Below are 20,995 nucleotides of genomic sequence, written 5' to 3' on the forward strand. Positions count from 1 at the left end.
TGTGCCTAAGGGCTGGGCCCCTCTACTGTGGCTTTGAGTGAGATTGATGAGGGTCGAGACCCCCCCATCCTCTCCCCCAACCCCCAGCCTGCCACATACCCCTGAGGGCAAACAGTGCTTTACACCTCCCCTCCCCTCCCCAAAAACCTTCTCCCACTCTCCAGAACCTTTCACATGTATAGGACAGTCCAGCTGCAACCTTCGCTTCATCTCTTCCTCTCTATAATTCTCTATCTCGCTACATATCTTACTGAGTAGCTCTCGGCCCAGTGCTGAGGTTGCTGAAGTTAGGGCCTAATAGTTCATGAAAGTGCACAGTGATTTTTTCTGTCCTTAGAAAACAAAAAACCAATGGGTGAATTCGAAAACACGGGTTCAAAAATATAACTTGGCCTAGTTTTGTTGTTAATAATTTATGGCCAAGTAAGTGCATCTGATGCAATAAACAGCTGAAGGAAGAAACACGTTGAACTGAAAGGTTTTTTTTTTTTCAATTGCTCTCACATTCCACCTTTTGTGAACACTTTAATATAAAATTGTTTGCCTGCTAAACATTACAAATGTATAATTACATAATCTAGCCTTCCTTTTTGGTCATATTTGCTGTATATCATAATATGAATAGTGTATTTAAAAAAAAATGATACACAGGTGAATCAAGTAACTTTATGTTGTGACAAAACTCTGAAACTCTCGGTGCGCCATGTTGCAGCATTCATCACACGTTAGGGTTAATGCTGAGTGGAGGAATGTGTTTCCAAACCTCCAGAAGGCTAGTTTCATTATTCCTCATTACGAAAGTCCCTTCTGGCTGTAGATGTTACATTTGGCTTGATTAAACGTTTGTCAGTAACACTTTAACCAACAAACTCTGTCACTGTGCAATTCTAAAGCAGAAAGGGAACATGGCAGCTGTCATAAGCGGTGCTGTTGGTTTATGTCCACTCATGATGAATGACTTTTATCAAGTGACCAATCAAAAATCTGAAAGCTCGTTGAGGCGGGGTGAAGTCAAGCGTGACAAACTTCATAGGCGAGCAGTTAATACTTCATAGCAGTTGTCACAGTTGTCATTTTCTGATTTTATTATGTGTGTCATCGAGGTAGTGAGTGTTAATATTAGGCAAATCAAGAAACATTTAAATGATTGGTTGAGTTCCTCTAAAATCTTTTTGGTTTTGTTGTAGGTTATCTTTTTATAATTTTTTTTTTTTTACTAACACAGCCATTACTGTAATACCCCTAACATAAAATCCAATTCATTTGAAACGTGGACATGTTTGTTGGTGTTAAAGGTTAGTATTGTGTGAGTAGTAAGTACACAGTCATTACAGCTTAACGCTATGAGACAGCTCAAGAAATAAATATGTTAATTCGCTGCTTTACAGACGTTTTAGCATTCTCTCAACACACTGTACACCTAGACCACAAATCTGCCCCACTTTGCTCCATCAGGTTGTTCCATATGACTTCACCCCAAACCTGTCTAATGCCATTGTGAAAATAAGCCATGTTTCCTCCTCTCATCACCACGCTGTGTGTTTCCAAACAAACCTTAATCAGCCAGTCGAGGGCGATTCATTATGATCGCCTTAATCCCGGAGCTGGATACGGAGAAGACAACTTCCAGCTTTGTCTAATGATCTCTCACTGCTGGGAGCATGGGAGGCCTTACTTATTCCTAATTTGTCATAGTATGTGTCACAGCTGAGACAGAAGCGTTTATATGGCTTAAAAAGGCCCTTTCTCTCCTGGTCTGCTGCCTTTTCGTTTGCTCTTTCTCGCTCTCTCTTTCTCTCTCTCCGTTTTTGTGGCATTTTTTCCATCTCAGAGAAGTATTATGCAGTTCATCTTTAGATGAAATGAAATCATGGGGGACATCTGTCTTGCCTGGCAGATCTCTGACCCTTGCCTGGTTCTGAACTGGTCACTGTAGTGCCTGGAAACATGCACCACACACACACACACACACACACACACACACACACACACACACACACACACACGAATGATATTACACAGTCCGTCAGCAGGAACATGAAAGAATATTAAACACAGCTGGAATTTATACTTTATTACAATATGACAGCCTAATAAGCAAAACTAGAATTTACAGGAGTTTCCAATTTCCGTGTAGAAATTTATGTTCAGCTCTACACCATGGCTAGATTTTTCATTACATTGTAATCATTTTACACAGTGCAATAAAATGACATAATTGCAAAAGCTGCATAATCAATGGATCATCATTATGGAGCATCATTTTTTTTTTTTAACGCAATATCAATACACTACATGCTTATTCGCAATACAGTTCACCTACTACACTATATTTTAGACTGTCAAATAAGAACATTGTCATGGAAACAATTACTAATTCATTTTCTGGATATAGCTTTGTTTTTAGAAAGGGGGTAAATCTGTGTTTGTGCAAATATTTAGTCTACAAAGCAGTGTACATGTAACTGGAAACTGTAACTGCACATTGTAAAACCTTGTGCTGCGTTTACTTTCCATTCACTACCTTTAAACACAGGAAATTACATGCAGCGTCCTTAAGCAATCGATTAGCAATGACTAAGGAAAGCTTTACGTGAAGAAAATCCATAGCAATGCATACAATGGCCTATCATTAAAAAACATCAATACACAAAAGCTTAATGTGGTTATAAAAACATTATTCTGACAAGCATCAATATACTTTTTCTTTCAAAAAAAAAAAAAAGAGGTATAAATACTTTTTTGGCAAGACATCCATCTGTCAGTAAGTTAGGTCCAATTTAGAAATCCAGCATTCTAAGTAGTTTTTAAGAAATGTAATGAAAAATGATCATTAAAAAAAAAAGGCCTTTAATACAGAATAAAAAAAAAAAAGAACTAGTCTGATTTTTATATGTCAGGATGTTGTGCTTCACTTTGCCTTTATTTGTATGTTCTCTCTCTCTCTCTCTTCTTCTCACTTATGTGAGTTCTTTTCCTTACTCTTATCACTACTTCTTTCTGTGTGAGCAAGTAAAGGAATAAATTGTCTTGCCAACTTGCATGTGTACACACAAAAACATTGCGCATGCACACAAATGTATTTTCTCTCAGATTCCTTGTTTTGCTTCCCTGATCCTTTCTCTTTCTCTCTCTCTCTCTCTCTCTCTCTCTCTCTCTCTCTCTCTCTCTCTCTCTGCAGGAGAAGAGCTGTGCTGTGCTGTAGAGGAGAGATAATGGCCTCTGGCTCCTCAATCTCTCCTCTGTAATGTGTTTCTGACGCCGACTCGCGCCTGCAGCCCCCCGGGAGGCGCAGGGACGACATCATGATGGAGTGTCAGGTGCTTCTGCGTGTGTGTATGTGTGTGTATGTGTGTGTGTGTGAGAGAGAGAGCATGGGGAGCCTGAGCATGTCAGTATGCATATCAAACAGTTCCATAATGATATCTATTTTCCTGGCAAGTATTATGGACTGCTGGGACCATCTTTGCCTTCTCAATGCAAATTGCACGCACGCTCACACATATACTGTACACACTCATGCACTTACCCACATACGCTCGCATGTTGTATCGACATCGTCCGATACAGCCACACACTACAACTACACAAATCAGCGGTTTGCTTAAAATGAAACATTCTCCTATAACATTATAACTTTTGGCCTTGATGTTTTTTTTTTCTCATCCAGCTCTTGTTTACATCAGCGATGACTACAATTGGCCACCAAAATGGCATTGTGATGGTAGTCATAGCAACACGCTTGCAGTGCTGATGATGCAGATGCCTGGCTTGGTATCACTAAAGTCTAAATCACCAGGACATGTATCAAAGGAATACTCGAGCATTTCACAATATAATCTCTATCCGCCACATCTCTAGCGTACATGTGATTGCCACGGACAAATATTTTACATTTGTCTACAATCTAAAAATTCCAGATACGTTTCATGGAATCCGTGCGTCATTATGTTTACATCAGCGACACACATATTATTTATTTAATTTTTCCATATGCAGCTGCATACACAAACATCACTGGATGGTGGTGGATTATGTTCATTATTTACACTGATCCTGATGAAATTATCGGTGTGTATTAATAGTGCCTCTTTCTACATTCAATAAGGAAGATCGTTATAAATTATGAAAGTAATCCAGTGCCATCCAATGATGCTTGTGTACGCAGCTGCATATGGAAAAATTATATAAACAAATTGAAATTATGCACGTTTAAGTCATTAATTTTGATTTAGTTTACCCCTACGTGTTAATTAATACATTAACTAACAAACATGTACTAACGGGTACTTAAGGTGGTCATTATTCATGCATGAATTCAAGACTCACGTTGTAGTTAAGTTTAAGAGTAAGCTTTGGTTGCTAAACAACAAAAGATTAGGGCGTGGACAGAACAATGGCGGTAGTGTAATGTGTAATTTTACTGGTTTTAAACCTGGCGCATTTGATACAGAATTTACACAACAGCTTTGAACAGTTCAGCCAGTGAGCTTTTAGAATGATCCATTTTTATAAATTTCCAAAAGACAATGTGTGTTTTGTGTTAATATTTACTGATGGAGTTTTAAACGCCCTTATACTTCCATTATAAGTATGTTTGGAGGATGTTTCTTTTCTCAGTACATAGAATTGTATCAAAATGGTGGTCTTTACTTCATTATGAATAAGGTAGATTATGTAAAAAAAAAAAATTCTAGAATGTTCCTTTCTCATACAGACCTTTCATTCAACCTCATGCTAACTGAGTTTCTATCAATAATCCCAATGTCTGCAAAGCTGTATTCAACCAAGATGATTATATTCAATTCCTATTATAGCCTGCTACATCAGAGTACACGTAGTCATCATTAGTGTACAGAAAGCACTGTCCCATTGTCATCCACGTCTAATTAAGCATCATGCGTCCATCACAGAGTCAGCTGGTAAACACAATGACCTTTGAACTGTTCCTCATATTTCAATTTCTTGGCTAGTAATGTGTCGCAGACGAGAGAATTTTCATATTCATATCTTTTTAAAAAAAAAATAAGCATGGGCACACGTGTTTGTGTGTGTGAGAGTCTGCTTGTGTGTGTCATTCAGAGGGAGTGTAGTCGATGTTTTATGGCAATGGGGTCAGGCCCTTCAGAGTAGCAAAGAGAAAGGGAGTGCCTTTCAAACACAGATCATTCACACGCAGATACGGAGAAAGCTCACAAAGAGCGAATTGAGCTGGCCGGCGATATGCAGCCGTCAGGCCAACGGCATACTCAGAAAGGCCATAATTCAGTGGCGTGATTGACAGCGGAGATGAAGAGCTGAAAGGCATGCTGAAGATGTTTATGGAAATTGCTTGTTGCAATGTGGGAGCGTCTGACTATTGTCTGAGCTGGAAAGGCTGATCTGTGTGATTAGGGAAAAAGGAGATGTGTGTATGCATGTGTGTGTGTGTGTGTGTGTGTGTGTGTGTGTGTGTGTGTGTGTGTAAGATTACTCTGACAACTGGGCATTTTTGACATCACTGAAACACTGTCAGGATTTAACACAGATTAGAAACTAAAGACTACAGAGGCAAAAACAGAGTGTGGATGTGTGTCTGTGCGTGTGAGTAAAAAGGGATTTCGCTATCTGATAACACAAGGGCAAAAGTGCAGTTTGTCTAACACTAACGTTACGGCAATTACAGCTTACTCACACACACACACACACACACACACACACACACACACACACACACACACACACACACACACACACATACACACACACGCACACACACACATACACACACACACACACACACACACACACACACACACACACACACACACATGAATGCACATACATCAATACCCAGACCTGTCATTTACATCACTGTCAAACGCCCCTTCTGAATTTACAACAGTATCATCAAACGGCCCACATATCGCTGTCTGCTCCCTTCATCCTACCTGACACCTGATACAACACACACACACACACACACACACACACACACACACACACATACAATCATCACTGATACCTCTGTGTCAGCTGAACACAATACAAAAAGACTCACACACACACTTAAAATCAGTACTCCAAATCTGAATAATCCTGACTTTATTTTTACACAAAGCCCAAACAGATCCATTGTTCAGCAAGCAGAAAAAAAACTTTATCCATCAAACATGAAGAATGTAGAACAGAAAGGTTTAGACAGTTGTCTAGATCTAATACGGTGTGTTTTGTACAGCTGAGAGATAAATGAATGCTTGTTTGGGAAAAGAACTCTATGACAGAATGTTGTTTTAGTCGAATTACTAAAGTGTCATTGAATGACAAACTTGTGCATTCTGTATGTTTTCATCCTTCTGTCGAAGGTAAGGAGTTAGACAGTGATTCATTTGTGGTTTTTTTCATCATGAGCTACAATTATACTGCACATAATAATAAATAAGTTCAAATGATACATTTATTATTAATAATAACATCTATTAAAGCCTAACCTCATGTAGTGCTTGTGAAACTTCCTGAACGTCTGAACTACTTCATCAACAGTGATCTTTTTAGACCAACCAATTTATGTCTTTCATAAAGCTTTATAGTGTGCATTGTAGAAAAAAAATGTTACAGAGTTAAGAGTTACCAAGAGAAAACCAATAACTGTACAAATGACATAAGCCTTTACTTCTCTAAATGCAATTGCAATGAGAATTTTTACATAAACTGTTATTTGTGTACTTCAAGATTCAATAGATTTCCAATCTAGTATTTATTTAATGATATTTCAGCAGCTATGGCTGAAAAAAGTATTAAAATAGTAAATCGCTGGTTTAGAAAGAATACATACACTCTAAATACATTTTATGTTTTTTTTTTTTTTTTTTTAATCAAGGCAACATTTACCATATGTTTTTGTTGTTGTTGTTTTTTTTGACAGTGTAGCGTTCAAAACTTCTGGACATCTTTACAAAGAAATTCTCCTTTAGTCTCAGCTCACAGTATACACTCATGCCCCCTCCATTCAAACCCTGGTCCATGCTGCGTCTGTGAATGCATGCGTTTCATCATACAAATATAGCATGTAATTACATTAGGCGCTAATGCTAATGAATGTGTTAGATTGTAATCGTGTTTTTTAGCGTTAGACAGTAATGTTCTTTGAGGGAAAGGCCACCCAGCAAGCTGTTCCAGCTCTGTGCCCCAAACTCTTGGCAGCCCCGACCTTTGACCATGCCGTAACGTCCGCTTCGAGGCACGGTGAAATGGACACTGCTCAGCAAAAAAGAAAAAGAAAAAAAAAGCATAAGGCTGCTCTGTTCCACACGCCTGGGTTTCGGTGAGCAGGAACGTTTTCCGCTCGACTGCTGAAGGAAGGACGGCAGACGTTGGTTTACACTCTGCTCTTCTGCTGCTGGGGCCTGAGGGATGAAATCTGTGTGTGTGTGTGTCTGTGTGTGTGTGTGTGTGTGTGTGTGTGTGTGTGTGTGTGTTTTACTTACACTTAGAACAAAATGACAGCATTCTCTTCTGACTACATGGCTAATATCGAGTAATTTGAAAAGCAAAACAATATATATATATTTAAACACTTAAAAGTCACATGTAAAAACAGACAGATTCGCGTGTATATAAGTGTTGTGTGTATATGTGTGGGTGGGTTGTGGAAATGGTGGACAGATTGAAAGGGCAAGAGAATTCCACCCTAGCTGCCACTCTCCAGATGCTGTCTCCATGGCTACCCTATGCTGGGAACCTGACCTCTGACCTTTCCGAGGGCTGCTGAGTGACCCCTGCTGTTTGTACAGAAAGTCCTGCTGGCGACAAGAGACTGGAAAAGACATCTGGCAGTTGCTCTGTGTGTTTGTGCGTCTGCTCGTGTGGGTGTTTGTACTGCATGCAGATTGTTAGCATCATTGAAAAGCAATACGCTAAATGTAAATGAGGAAAATATGTGCTAAGACATGGTCTGGATTTATTATTATTCGGTGGCATTTTCATCTTATTTGCATTAGATAACGTTGGGTTTCATCACTGTCTTTCTTTCAGAAGGAAATGTTTTGCAGTGGTATTAGACTGAAATCATCTGTTGAGCAATGAAATACATTTTTAAAAAGCATGCCAGGAACAAACTAGTGGGCTAAAAAAAATTGTGAGAATCATGTCTCATAGGTCGAGTGCTTTTTAAGGTGCCAGGCCATGAAACAACTTTCATTCCCAAACATATAGCACTGATTATTGTTACAAAGAAGGCAAAACAAAACCATCAAGCAACACACTTTAAAAACTTAGTAAATTCCTGCCCTGACTTAAACAGGCTCATAAATGCCATTAATGGCCTTTCTTTTTGTTCTGGTCCAGAATGGCTTGAATGGCTTGGATGTAACCATGGTAGAAGTTTTTTTGCATTTAGCTTTTGACAAAATCCTACCATGCCTATTCCAGATCATGGAATTTTCATGTATTAAATGTTTCTATGCTAACTAAGTTTGCAAATTATAGTTTAATTATAATTATAGTACTATAATAGTACATATACTATGTATTATAATTATATATAGTATATATAGTATAGTAATTATAGTTTAAAAGTTAATACAAATTTATTTTGTACTCAGATAAAATTGTTTTGTTAGCATTTTTAGGTGGCAGTTTTGTTTATTCATGCCTTGGTTGTAGCTAACGGTGCATTCAAGTCATGTCGGAAAGATTGTATTTACGTCCTGAATGCACATGAATGTCACCTCAAAGTCATAATTATGAGTTCCTGAGTTGAGTGCGTGTCCGTACGAAATCATGGTGGAATCAATCGATGCAACATGTGTAGACCTAGTTGACGTTAAATTTGGTAAAACAGCTCCCTAGTTCAGTAGTCAGGACACTGATCGGGGAAGCGGCCATTTTAAGGGCTGTCTCAATCACAAAATCCTTCCAGTGCACTGGACCATTCAATTCAATTCAATTCAATTCAATTGTATTTGTAAAGCGCTTTTTACAATGGACATTGTCTCAAAGCAGCTTTACAGAAATATATAAACACAGGACACAGATGTTAAGTGTGTGAATTTATCCCTAATGAGCAAGCCAGTGGTGACGGTGGAAAGGAAAAACTCCCTAAGATGATATGAGGAAGAAACCTTGAGAGGAACCAACGAGAGGAACATTCGTTCCCTAAAAAGACATCAAAAAAGACATCCCACAGTGCACCACAAAAACCAGGAAGCATCGATGCTCACTATGTTCCTGTATTGGAATTGACATCATGTTTTCTGAAGTTAGAACTTACAAATGTAAGTAGCTTGTTATCGTTGTTCTAGCTCTCAAATGATTACTTAGTGTGTTAGTGTTAGTGTGTTTCAATTTTTTTGACGTTCTATATACGGTTTGTTTGAGTCTAATGACTTTTAAGTGTTTAATGATTTTTTTTTTAAATCCACTTGCTAGCCGACGATCTTGCTTGAAGTACCATGACAGATACGTATGTGATGAAGCTAACAAATTTACATATTAATATTTATAGACGTTTTGAAAAGACAAACCTATATATTCCAACATAAGCAGAAACACATCGCTAGACAGGTAGTGGACACAATTGGTAAATTCCAGTGATGATGTTTTGCAACGTGAGTACGTAGTCATGTCATCGGAAATTGAGTCATCAGTGTCTCAATGTACTGTATAGTGAACCAGTGCCCCAACTCGTGTACACGAGATACTGATTCACCACCTAAGGAGCTGACTGAGATGCACCATAGCTCATCGTTAGCATGCTGCATTGGTGGCTAGTTCAGTTAACGACTGGCTGCCTGTTCTGTGGTGTATACTTTGTTAACAGAAAAGCAGCCGGATACAAGTGAGTCTTTTAAGTCTTTTCCCCCCTGTAATTAAATTATTCTAGAAAAGTACCCATGATGAAGGATGCCAGTGTGAACCTTCTCCCCAGGCTAGAAGCTATTATCTGCTAAAGACTCAGAATAAATGTTAAGTCATGCCTGGGGTTTTTATTTCTGCCTTGTTTTAGATGTCGTTTGAAAAATCCATTGTATTAGTTTTAGGTAGTTGTAACTTTATAGAACATCATATTTTTTGTGCCCCAGAAAAAAAAAAGCAGGGAAAGTAGAGAGTGAAAAGCTAGCTTGCTTTTATTTCTGAAATCACTGTGCAGTAAATTGACTGATTTAATTTCATCGCTGATAATTAGTAGAAGTAACTAGATGACTCTAGTTCAGAAAAGTCAGTATCACTTTTCTTCATTACACTTGCTTGCTAACTTTGTGGTTAATGGCTAGGTAATGAATATGTTAGTGTTGCATTCTGCTGTTAACTTGCTGCTAAAGAGCAGATAACCAAAACCTAGCTTAGCATCTGAAACTAGGCATGAGTGACACACTTTTTGCCTCTACATCATGTATGACATTTTATAGTTTAAATAGATTAGCTGCCATCTTAATTTAGAAAGAAGGAGCGACGTTTTCCTCACACGGGACACAGGAAGAGAGATGTCAGGTCTGGATGTGGAAAATACTGTAAGACACAAAACAAATGTCTGCTCTAAGATATTTAACTAAGTAGCTAGCCAGCATGTTTAGCTTACAAAGCCATTCTTTGCTAATGAAAAATTCAGTAGCCTGTTCAGCTGTAATCAGTCAATGAAATGACTAATTACTGGGAAATCGAGAACCATTAAGCTAATCATTATTTGCTAGCTGACAATGAAAACATTTAACATTTAACAAGACCACTAAGGCATTAAAGGTGATCCTTAAAATAAATATAATAATGTGTACCACGACTCTGTTGCATTCTTGAATCGGATTTGTCAGAAGGTGTTGATTCATTTTCTATATCAGTAACTCTGACAAAAGTGTTAACTGTAATATTAAAGATATGACTTATATGAATGTGCTCATTCTAATTTATTTTATTGTTTCTGTAGTAACAACACATTGACAACAACCTGTATGGAAGACCATCAACATAATGTAGGGCCAATAATAAATAGAAAGAACTGGGGCAAAATGTAAGTATGGTAACACTTTACAATAACAGTACATGAATAATCATGCACTAATACATGAATTAATACTTACTTAAATATGAACTAATGATGAGTTAAGGCATATACTAATCACAAACTAATGAAGAGCTAACCTTACCTATGATGTGAGTCTTGTGAATTCATGCTTGAATAATGAGCACCTTAAGTACGTTAGTACGTTTGTTAGTTAACACGTAGGGGTAAACTAAATCAAAGAATATGACTTAAACGTGCATAATTTCAAATTGTTTATATCATTTGCTATATGCAGCTGCGTACACAAACATCATTGGATGGTGTTGGATTACTTTCATAATTTACATTAGTGCATCTTTTTACAGCTGTTTTTTTTTTAAGACTTTTTCATGTCGAGAGAGAAAGAACAGAAAGGCTGGTCAGGGAACAACTGTTTATAGCTGCTACGATGTAAGAGATAACAGGCACTTGTTTTGCAGACATTGCAAACACTAGAAACTGTTCAAAAGCGCAACGTGTCATTCATAATAAATTAAAAATGTTCATCATTGGCAAACTGTTGTATGTATAAGAGGAATGACATTTCGGGACGTTGTTGTTGTTGTTGTTGGTGGTGGTGGTGTTGTCTTTTAGGAAAATATAGCAAAAAAGGTAGCGTGAATTGTTGTTCCGTCATGTTTTATTTCTTACATATGAGCATCTCCTGCATAATCTACAGCACATGAAACACTTGCTGAAGAAGCTGCCGACTTTTTGATTGGAATCTGCACAGTTTAAACTTTTATCCTTTTTGCATTATTGCACTGTTGAGACATTGCGATGCTGCAAAAATAATAATCCAAAAAAAAAAAGGTAAAAAATTTAAATAAAAATGCCATAGTTAACATACTTGGCTTAAAAGCTGGTTGGATTTAGCAATGGTAATCAAGGGGGTGGGGCTTAGGGAAAGGTCAGTTAAGTGCTTGTTTCACCAAAAGGAGGGAAAAAGTATGGCCAAACAGAATACTACTTTGCTGTAACTGTTTAAATTTGATTAAGCATGACAATATAAGCTCAAGCAATAGTTAAACCACATCACAGCAATAATTAATAAGATTTTCTTCTTTTTTTTTTTGGCTCATAGTTTGACCAGAAACAGACAAATAAAAAAGTGCACTCTCATGATTGAAGAAAGCCCAGGTTCCTGTTCTGGCTGATCAACTCGATCTGTCAGGAGTTTATTTGTCCTCTATGAATCATACACACACGTTCAGCTCTGTGCAGTGTCAGTAGTTGCCTGGTTTCTAGCCTGTACTTTCACACAGCCTTTACGACGGTCAATTTGACTCCACGTGTGTAATAAATGGAAGTTCCAGGTCAGCGGGCCATGTGTGCTATGTCTCTCACTTCCTTAAAAACACACACACAAACCCACACACACACTCGCAGTGGGATTTGAACATCAGTGATTGGCAAGGTTCTGGTAACTGGAAGCAGAAACATGACTCCTAGCAGGATGATTGGAGACAGGATGTAAGTTTGGGCTGAAGTCGTTTCCATGGGGTGAGCCTGCATGTCTATGTGTGTGACAGAATACAGACCGGTCTTCTGTGTGATGGTGTGTGTAAGTGCATGACTGAAGAAAAAAAACTTTTGTTGACAACTTGATCACTGTCATATTCAATCACATCTCGTAACCAAGCCATAAGGGATGTTGCATTTTAATTAGTCATATTAATGAAGACAGCTGTTAGTGCATCACTTCACTTGATTTCCGAGCCACTGCCAAGAGCTTTCAGATCTCTAGTCACTATGGAACTTCACGTCTATTGATTCTCAGAAAAATCACATACATTTCACATACATTTCATTTTCAAGACTGTGTATTTTTCACGTGAGTAAAACGTGGAAACTGCATGTGAATATAATAAGACACAAAGCCACGTCATACGTGTGAAAATAAAATAATCATGTGTAAAATCATGTGTAAATAAACAAGTCGTGTAAAATCACATATGAAAATAAACGAATGGCTTATGCTGACTTAGGACTACAATTTCTAGAATAGTTTTAGGACTGCAAATGTCACAAACAGTCTCTATAAATAAACAGTTAATAACTTCAACAAAATAGCAGTCCCTCCAGGATTTTGTGATTGCAGAAATGAATTCAAAATCAAGGAAACTGAGCAATATTCAGAGAAGCTTGCAATTTTTCAAAATTACTGCAGATCTTCCGTAGATCTGGACCAAGACGGGTCACGTGATGTCATCACAATGCGCCATGTGACATCATTACAACACACGTTCAGCCAAAGCCCTCTTCCATTCATTTACATTTTATGGCATTTGGCAGATGCCTTTATTTATACAACTGAGCAGTTGAGGGGTAAGGACCTCGCTCAAGGGCCCCACAGTGACAGCGCTGGGATTTGAACTCAAGATCTTCCGATCAGTAGTCCAACGTCTTAACCGTCTTAACATAAGTAAAACATATTTATGGAATTGAAATTTCACCAATTCAAGTAGTTTTCTGACAAAAAGCACAAAAACACTCAATTTTGAAAAAAGCCGCAGCACATTCAAGCATTTTTAGCTGCAGCAATCACAAAAAAACTTGAAATCATGTATGGAATGAAATAAACTTCATGTGAAAACTAGAATTAAATTCCTGGTTACACAAATTGCACTTTTGACCATGTAGTACACAGTTATAGAGCGAATGATTTACTATCCGGAATGTCACAGATGAGGATGGGTTCACTTTTGAGTCTGGTTCCTCTCAAGGTTTCTTCCTTATATCGTCTGGCTTGCTCATTAGGGATTAATTTATCAACTTAAAATGCATACACTGAATTGATATATTATTCTGTACAACTGCTTTGTGACAATGTCCATTGTTAAAAGCGCTATATAAATATCGATTGGGTTGAATCGCTTGAAAAAGTAAAACAAGTGAACTTCATGTCAAATGTATGAAACATAACAAGGGAATGATAATGAGTATTTATTGATCACGTATACATTACAGCACAGTGAAATTCTTTTCTTCGCATACCCCAGCATGTTAGGAAGTTGGGGTCAGAGCGCAGGGTCAGTTATGATACAGCGCCCCTGGAAGCGTGTAAAAGTTATAAACGTTATGTGCAAACTTTTCTGTACGAGCCTCCTACTTCTACTGTCAGGCTCCAAAGCCTCTAAAGAATCATTTGTGGTATGTGGTTACATTGTAAACATCATTTCTGACATCCATCACATCCCCAAATTAGTCTAGTCTTTCTGTGGTCTTTTTAAAACAAACAAATGGCACGCACACAACGCAGACAAACATCATCCGTCATTCTCATTTATTTCACTTTATTAATCCGAATTTCTCACCCCGAAGCGCTGTGTGAATCCTGAACAATGAACTGCACTCTCAGTTCATCTCCTAGCTGTGTAAATTGAAATGATTGTTTTCAAAATGTACTGCATTTGCATCATTTCTTTCTGTCCTCCATCTACCAATACAGCAAGGCGGTTAGGCATTACATTACGCATCGTTCAGCAGCCGATGACACTGGGTTTTAATATAAATGAGTGATACTGTGTTTTCATAGCTGTAATAGATCTTGGCCACTTACAGGAGATAGGCCTACCGCAGATAGGATGTTAACCCTGTCATTCTGTGAGCAAATTATTAAACGGCACTGACGAAAGATGAGGGGCAAGGAAAAATCTACACCATTCCTCCTCCTAATGTCTGCTATCTATCTCGACATATGAAGGTTCCCGTTGAGGCTTATGTACTATGGCTCATGTCGGAGGTGTGTGTGTGGTCCACACTTTTGTTATCCAATTATGGTTCATCAGTAGAATATATTTGTCTTTGGAAGGGTTTGTAATCATTCTAATAATGACACAGCAGGAACACCTATAGTACCTCTTCAATAAGCACTTAAATGAGCACAATTTTTAAAAAAAAAACAAAAAAAACAACAACAAAAAAACAACTTGTACCATTTTTCTTGCTCATTGTACTCGTATCATACGTATACTTCTGTATGTCACTCTGGAAAGTTGTGTCTGCTGAATGTTGTAAATGTAAATACAAACATAGTAAATATTCACAAAAAAAAAACACAAAAAATCAGCAAAAATGTATTGAATGAAACTGCTTTCTCCAAACCTCTCTCCATTACACCAGAAAGTGTAAGATGAGGTACGACTAGCCCTCTCCCGTTTTTTTTTTCCGTTCTGGTCTGGTGTGTCACATGATTCATGTGTCCAGCTAAGCGAGGTGGGGTGTGCAGCTGAAGGCGCGCTGATGTATGTGTTTGGCATTATTATGGTAATGGTGTCAGATAGCATGTAATGAATTCATTATTCCGCCTTATTACACACTCATCTGCATACAAACACACTCAAGTGCACTCGAGGGACGTACAGTACATGGACACATAGTGCTAGCGGCGTGTAAGTGGATGTGGGCGAAGGAAGTGGGGGTGCAGATGCATGCATGTGGGAATGACCGCAGTATGCAGGGTACGTTTATGGTAAATGTCAATGAAATTATAAAGGCTGTGTGGTGATGGTGATTTTTTTTTCTCAGTAGCCCTTAAATTGCTTTCAAATGGTTTGAAACAGTCTTTATATGACCATTAAAATTAAAGTGTCATGAAACAGATACAGAAATCACATTCACTAGAATCTGACTGAGTCAAAGTATTGGCATCCTTGTTTTCTATGCTCCTCTGTCTGTTTCCTTTGTGTATTAAATTGGTGTGCATATTTCAGTGATGAATATCTCAGCAATGCTGACCAAGGCTTACAGGAAGGATGAAAACTTACAATTGCTGGGGCAAACATGCCGGCCCATACGGACTGCGGCTCATTCAGAAACACAACCCCCGTCTTGTTCTATAGACCCCGGAGGACTGATTAAGTCACACTGTAAAACAAGATGTTCATTTCTGGAATAATATGAAAGGCTGTAGTGCCAGCAGACACCTTGTATAACCCAGAGACAGGGATCTGCTGAGAATGCCAAATAGCTCAGGTGGATTCTTCTATGACCATTAAGTCTACAGTTGCATGTGGTAAAACAAATGACAATGATAATGATGATGACGATGAGAATGATGACGCTTGATGGATTGGTGTGAAAGTGCAGACTCAGATGAGACGGTAGCATGGCATCACGCAGAAGGTAGGAGAGTAGTTAACTCACAATCCACTCCCAGGTGCCCTCTTTCTCCCTGTCTCGTAGTACACACACATACACACTCGTTAGTCTTACTATCCTTGTGGGGACATCCCATTGGCATAATTAATAGACTGTATCTTTCCTTTTCGTTAGGGTGGTACCCTAAAGCATACACTGTTTGCCTTTTGTCTATTTAGTATATATCTTTTACCTAAGGGTGCACATGGTGTACCTTTAAAGCTTACTCTAAAAGGTAATTACGGTCCACTTGTGTAACTTAAATACTTTTAAAGGCACTCCATGTACATGTTTCCATGTGGGAAAATACATATTAAAGGTACACAAGTTAAAGTGTACCACCTCAGGGACAAGGAAGGGTACAGTTTTGTATGTTTTTTCCCCCTGAGAGTGTAATTAATGCTCTGCTTACACCCAAATCTAACCCTGAACTCAATCTTATTAACCAAACAACTAGGTCAAAACTGTCCACCAAGATATAAAAACATGCTCTCTCTCTCTCTCTCTCTCTCTCTCTCTCTCTCTCACACACACACACACACACACACACACACTTGTCTCCCAGCCCTTCTTGCTTGTCCTCTCCTCTTCTGCCGTTCCTTTACGGCTTCATATTTCTCCATTACGCCGGTTTTTAAACACCTCTTGCACTCCCATTAAAAAAAAAAAAAGTTCTGCACTATTTCCCCCGTCAGGCCATCAATCAGTGCCTCTCGCGCCGGGCCGTGTGGCGCGCGGACTGAACGCTGCGCGAGCGGCCATTAGTCACGGCGGCCCGCGGGCCACGCCTGCCTGAGTCCGGGGAGAAGCGCGTGAAGAAAGGCGTTATGCAAATGAGCTTCTAATCTGGGGCGGAGCAGAGCGCGCGCCGTCCATTACTCCTCTTTAGGCGCGTTGATTATGATTAAAGTGATGGCTGCCGCTCGATTTTAACCCTTTTCGAGGCGGCAGATCTTGTGAAATGAGCCCGAGGTGCGGTCCGGGCGATTGAGCAAGTTCCTCGAAACAACAGCAAACTTCAGGACAATAAATAACCAGGCAGAGCCGTGGCTCTAATTAGCCTTATCCCTTTAGTCATTTCTGCTAAAGTCTCTACACTCACACTTACATAGGCTACTACTATTCTAGATTATTTTAGAGTCACCTACATACTACTCTCCTTTCCTTGTCACTGAGGTGGTAGGCCTACTATTTTCTTTTGTACCTTTGAATATGTATCTTTGACCTAAAAATGTAGCAATATCCATATCCATCCATCCTCCATACCGCTTATGATACACAGGGTCGCAGGGGAGTCTGGAGCCTAACACAGGTAACCCGGGACACAAGACGGACAATTTGGACATGCCAATCAGCCTACAGTGCATGTCTTTGGACTGGGGGAAGAAACTGGAGTACACGGAAAAAACCTCTGAAGCATGGGGAGAACATGCAAACTCTCCCCTCACAAGGTGGAGGGGGGAGCCCAACCCCCAGCCCTGGAGATGTGCTAACCACTAAAACGCGCTAACCACTAAGCCACCATGCCCCCAGAAATGTATGTAGCTAGAGTGTGCCTTAAAAGATTTAAGGCAGTGTTTCTCAAAGTGGGGTCCATGGACCTCAAGGGGTCCATGAAGCATAGCATGTTTTACATTTAGTTACAGCAGTGGAAACCACAGCCTACCATTATCAAAGTGATATTTATTATTGAGTTCTTATTGTTATTAATTGCTTTGGCTGGTTACTTGAATTGAATGGGTTAAGTCCAAACTTCAATAACTCCAAAATAAGTGGTGATTATAAATAATAATAACCTTGTACCCAGTGTGCTCTGTCAGTGGAAACTTAGACAAATAATAGATTGTAATTACCTTGTAAATAAAAGCTTTTGTTTAAATTTTATCTTATTTTATTTGATTTATTTTATATATTTATAAGGCTCTGGGTTACTGATCAGAAGGTCAAGGTTCAAGCCCCAGCACTGCCAAGCTACCACTGTTGGGCCCTTGGGCAAGGCCCTTAACCCTCAATTGCTCAGTTGTATAAATGAGGTAAATGTAAGTCACTCTGGATAACGTCGTCTGCCAAATGCCATAAATGTAAAATATAATGTAATGCATAACTCTCTACTGTGTTCATACTGTGAAATAGGAACAAATGAAACATTTTAAATATTTTGTTCTATCAAACAAAAGAAATGTGTAGCAATGGACACTTTAACACTAATCTGTCCCATCATGCACCATGAAACTGAAACTGAGTAGGAGGGCTCTTAGCATGGGTTATGACAGACAATCAATTTAGCTAAGAGAAACCAGACAAAATAGTGCACTATTTGGTAAGCTGTGAATGAATTTAGAGGCTTAAAAATGTTAGCTATAGATAACATCAGGAAGTACTGAACCCAATCCAGCACTATTGTTTATATTACTTGCACTTTTTAATGTCATTTATTCTGTATATATTACATTTGTATTTTTTTTTGCATTAAGTTATTAGATAGTATAAGTAGTAATACATTTTAAGTACATATTTTGATTCAGCATCTGTTAGGGTACATCATTCAGACACTTGTGGAGTACCATGAGTGCTATGGATATTATCCATGCTTTTGAAAATAATTGCAAAATTGCAAAACCACATATAATGAAACAGGATTGGCTTTGGACAAACATGTAGATTTTATTTGCTGAGTAAAGGAATGTGTGACTTGGTTCTTTGAATGAAAGTGAACACAACACAAGCTAACACCACATTATTGATTAAACTAATTAGTAAAGAAAACTGTACTGCTGCTTTTACTACACCATACACCTACCAGAATTTGAGCATTAAACTAATATTTAAGGTGACCTTAATTTACTAATAAAAACCCACACAGACTCCCCGTTGTTGCCTGCTTTTCACCTTTTTCTAGCTGCATCCTGGAAAAGAACCCAGGTATTTTAAACTTATTGGTAAATTTTCAAGCTTATTTCTAGAGACTGTTTAGTAAGGAAAGTAAAATCCTAGACAATTTAAGAAATTTCTACATCCCAGACATGATATTTTAAGCCCTACAAAAGAAGACATCTTGTCACCATATTAATATTAATAATTAACCTGACTATTTCTTGTATATTAATTGTCCCTTTTCTTTAATCTCCATGTCAGTATATTCTCACTGCTGTGAAATCAAGGGAAGGGAACTCTGTCCACCTTGGCAAAAGGCCTGAACAGAGATGTATTGGATTTCAGTTTGACAAATTGACCTGAGCAAATGTAAGTGGTGAGAGGTTTGAAGCCGAGCCTCACAGAGTGGAAAATAGTGGGTTCTTTTTTTTTGGTTTGGCCATATGATATCGTGTTGAAGGACATGTGAGCAAGATTCTATTCTCTCCCGTTTTTAAAGGAGATGGAGAAAAGAGAGGTGATGGGGAGAGGTGAGTGTTTGACAAGGAGAAGTGTTGATTGATGGACACCACCACTGTCAGTCCCTCCTCTGCCACGTTCAATAACAAGTACCTAGCATGATCCTAGGTAGTGTGTGTGTGTGTGTGTGTGTGTGTGTGTGTGTGTGTGTGTGTGTGTGTGTGTGTGTGTGTGTGGCATTTCTTAGTTTGTGATAACAATGGTGTAGAAAAAAAAGAGTTTTGAGAAAGAAGAAGAACATATGGAAAATTCACACAGTATTTTCCTGGATATTCAGTTGTCAGTCTCTTGTAAACCATCTCCATCTACCTTCAGTATCTTACACCGCCCCCCCCCCAGGAAACTGATGTTCTGTTGGTAAATGGAAATGCCACCTTGTGGCTGAAGGGAGCATCATGTCAAGAGACCTGCTTGTCTTTCAAGACAAAGAGGGGAAATTTCTCTATGGTGTATAGCTCGGTGTTGCCACAAGGTGGCATACAAACCCCAATAATGCCTGTACTGATCTTTCCACAGTGCTAATAGTGCTGAATAGCTACATCATTTCTCATTTCATTTCCAAATGGAGTAATATGCCAAAACGTGATTAACAACTTGGAAAAGACAGATGTCTGAGCAGATAAAAAAAAAAAAGTCGCCCTTTATGGGCCACATTTCCCCATCTTATTCTTTTCCTGGCTAGAAGCCGAGTGCCAGACCTCAGTGGCCAAACTGCCTTCAGGCTGTGGGCTGGCTGTGCAAATCAGCCAGAGAGTTGATGAAACCCTTTAGACTTAGTTTGTCATTCCACTTATTTACATAGCATATCAAAGTAACTTCCAAGTAATCCAGAATTCAGTTTAAGTGTCTAGTGGTGTAGTTGACGGACAATAATGTCTGGTAAATGTAGCTTTTTGGCGTCTCTGTGATTTGAAGTGGCACACCACAGAATCACTACTGCTGAGCTTCCACTTCTCAACATCCACCCTGATCTCATGAGAAATTTGTACAAATTAGCAATAGCTATGTGTTGAGTTTTGTCTGATTTCATATGAATGCTGTTGTAAGAAGAGTTTCAAACACTTAACCCTTCCCCTAATCATTTACATTACAATTTGAGTCATGTAAATTGTTATGAATTTGCAAGTATGGGACCATGATGCAGCAACAGAAGTGGAAAATAACATGCTAAACTGTAAAATTGTTTGTTATTTATATCACAATTTTCAATGAAAAGATGTGACATGCATTCTGCTGGAAACTACAGCTGCCAAGTATTTCCCTTTTTTTCAGTATAGCCTGATAAATAGTATTTACCTACTTTATTTATTTAATTATTTATTTTGATCTTGTAAGATCAACTTTATGGATCCCAAAGGAAATTCTTGCGCCAGTTGAATAAAACAGTAGATAGATAGATAGAGAGATAGATAGATAGATAGATAGATAGATAGATAGAGAGAT

Source organism: Ictalurus punctatus, chromosome 2, assembly GCF_001660625.3.
Source record: "Ictalurus punctatus breed USDA103 chromosome 2, Coco_2.0, whole genome shotgun sequence".
NCBI classification, from domain to species: domain Eukaryota; kingdom Metazoa; phylum Chordata; class Actinopteri; order Siluriformes; family Ictaluridae; genus Ictalurus; species Ictalurus punctatus.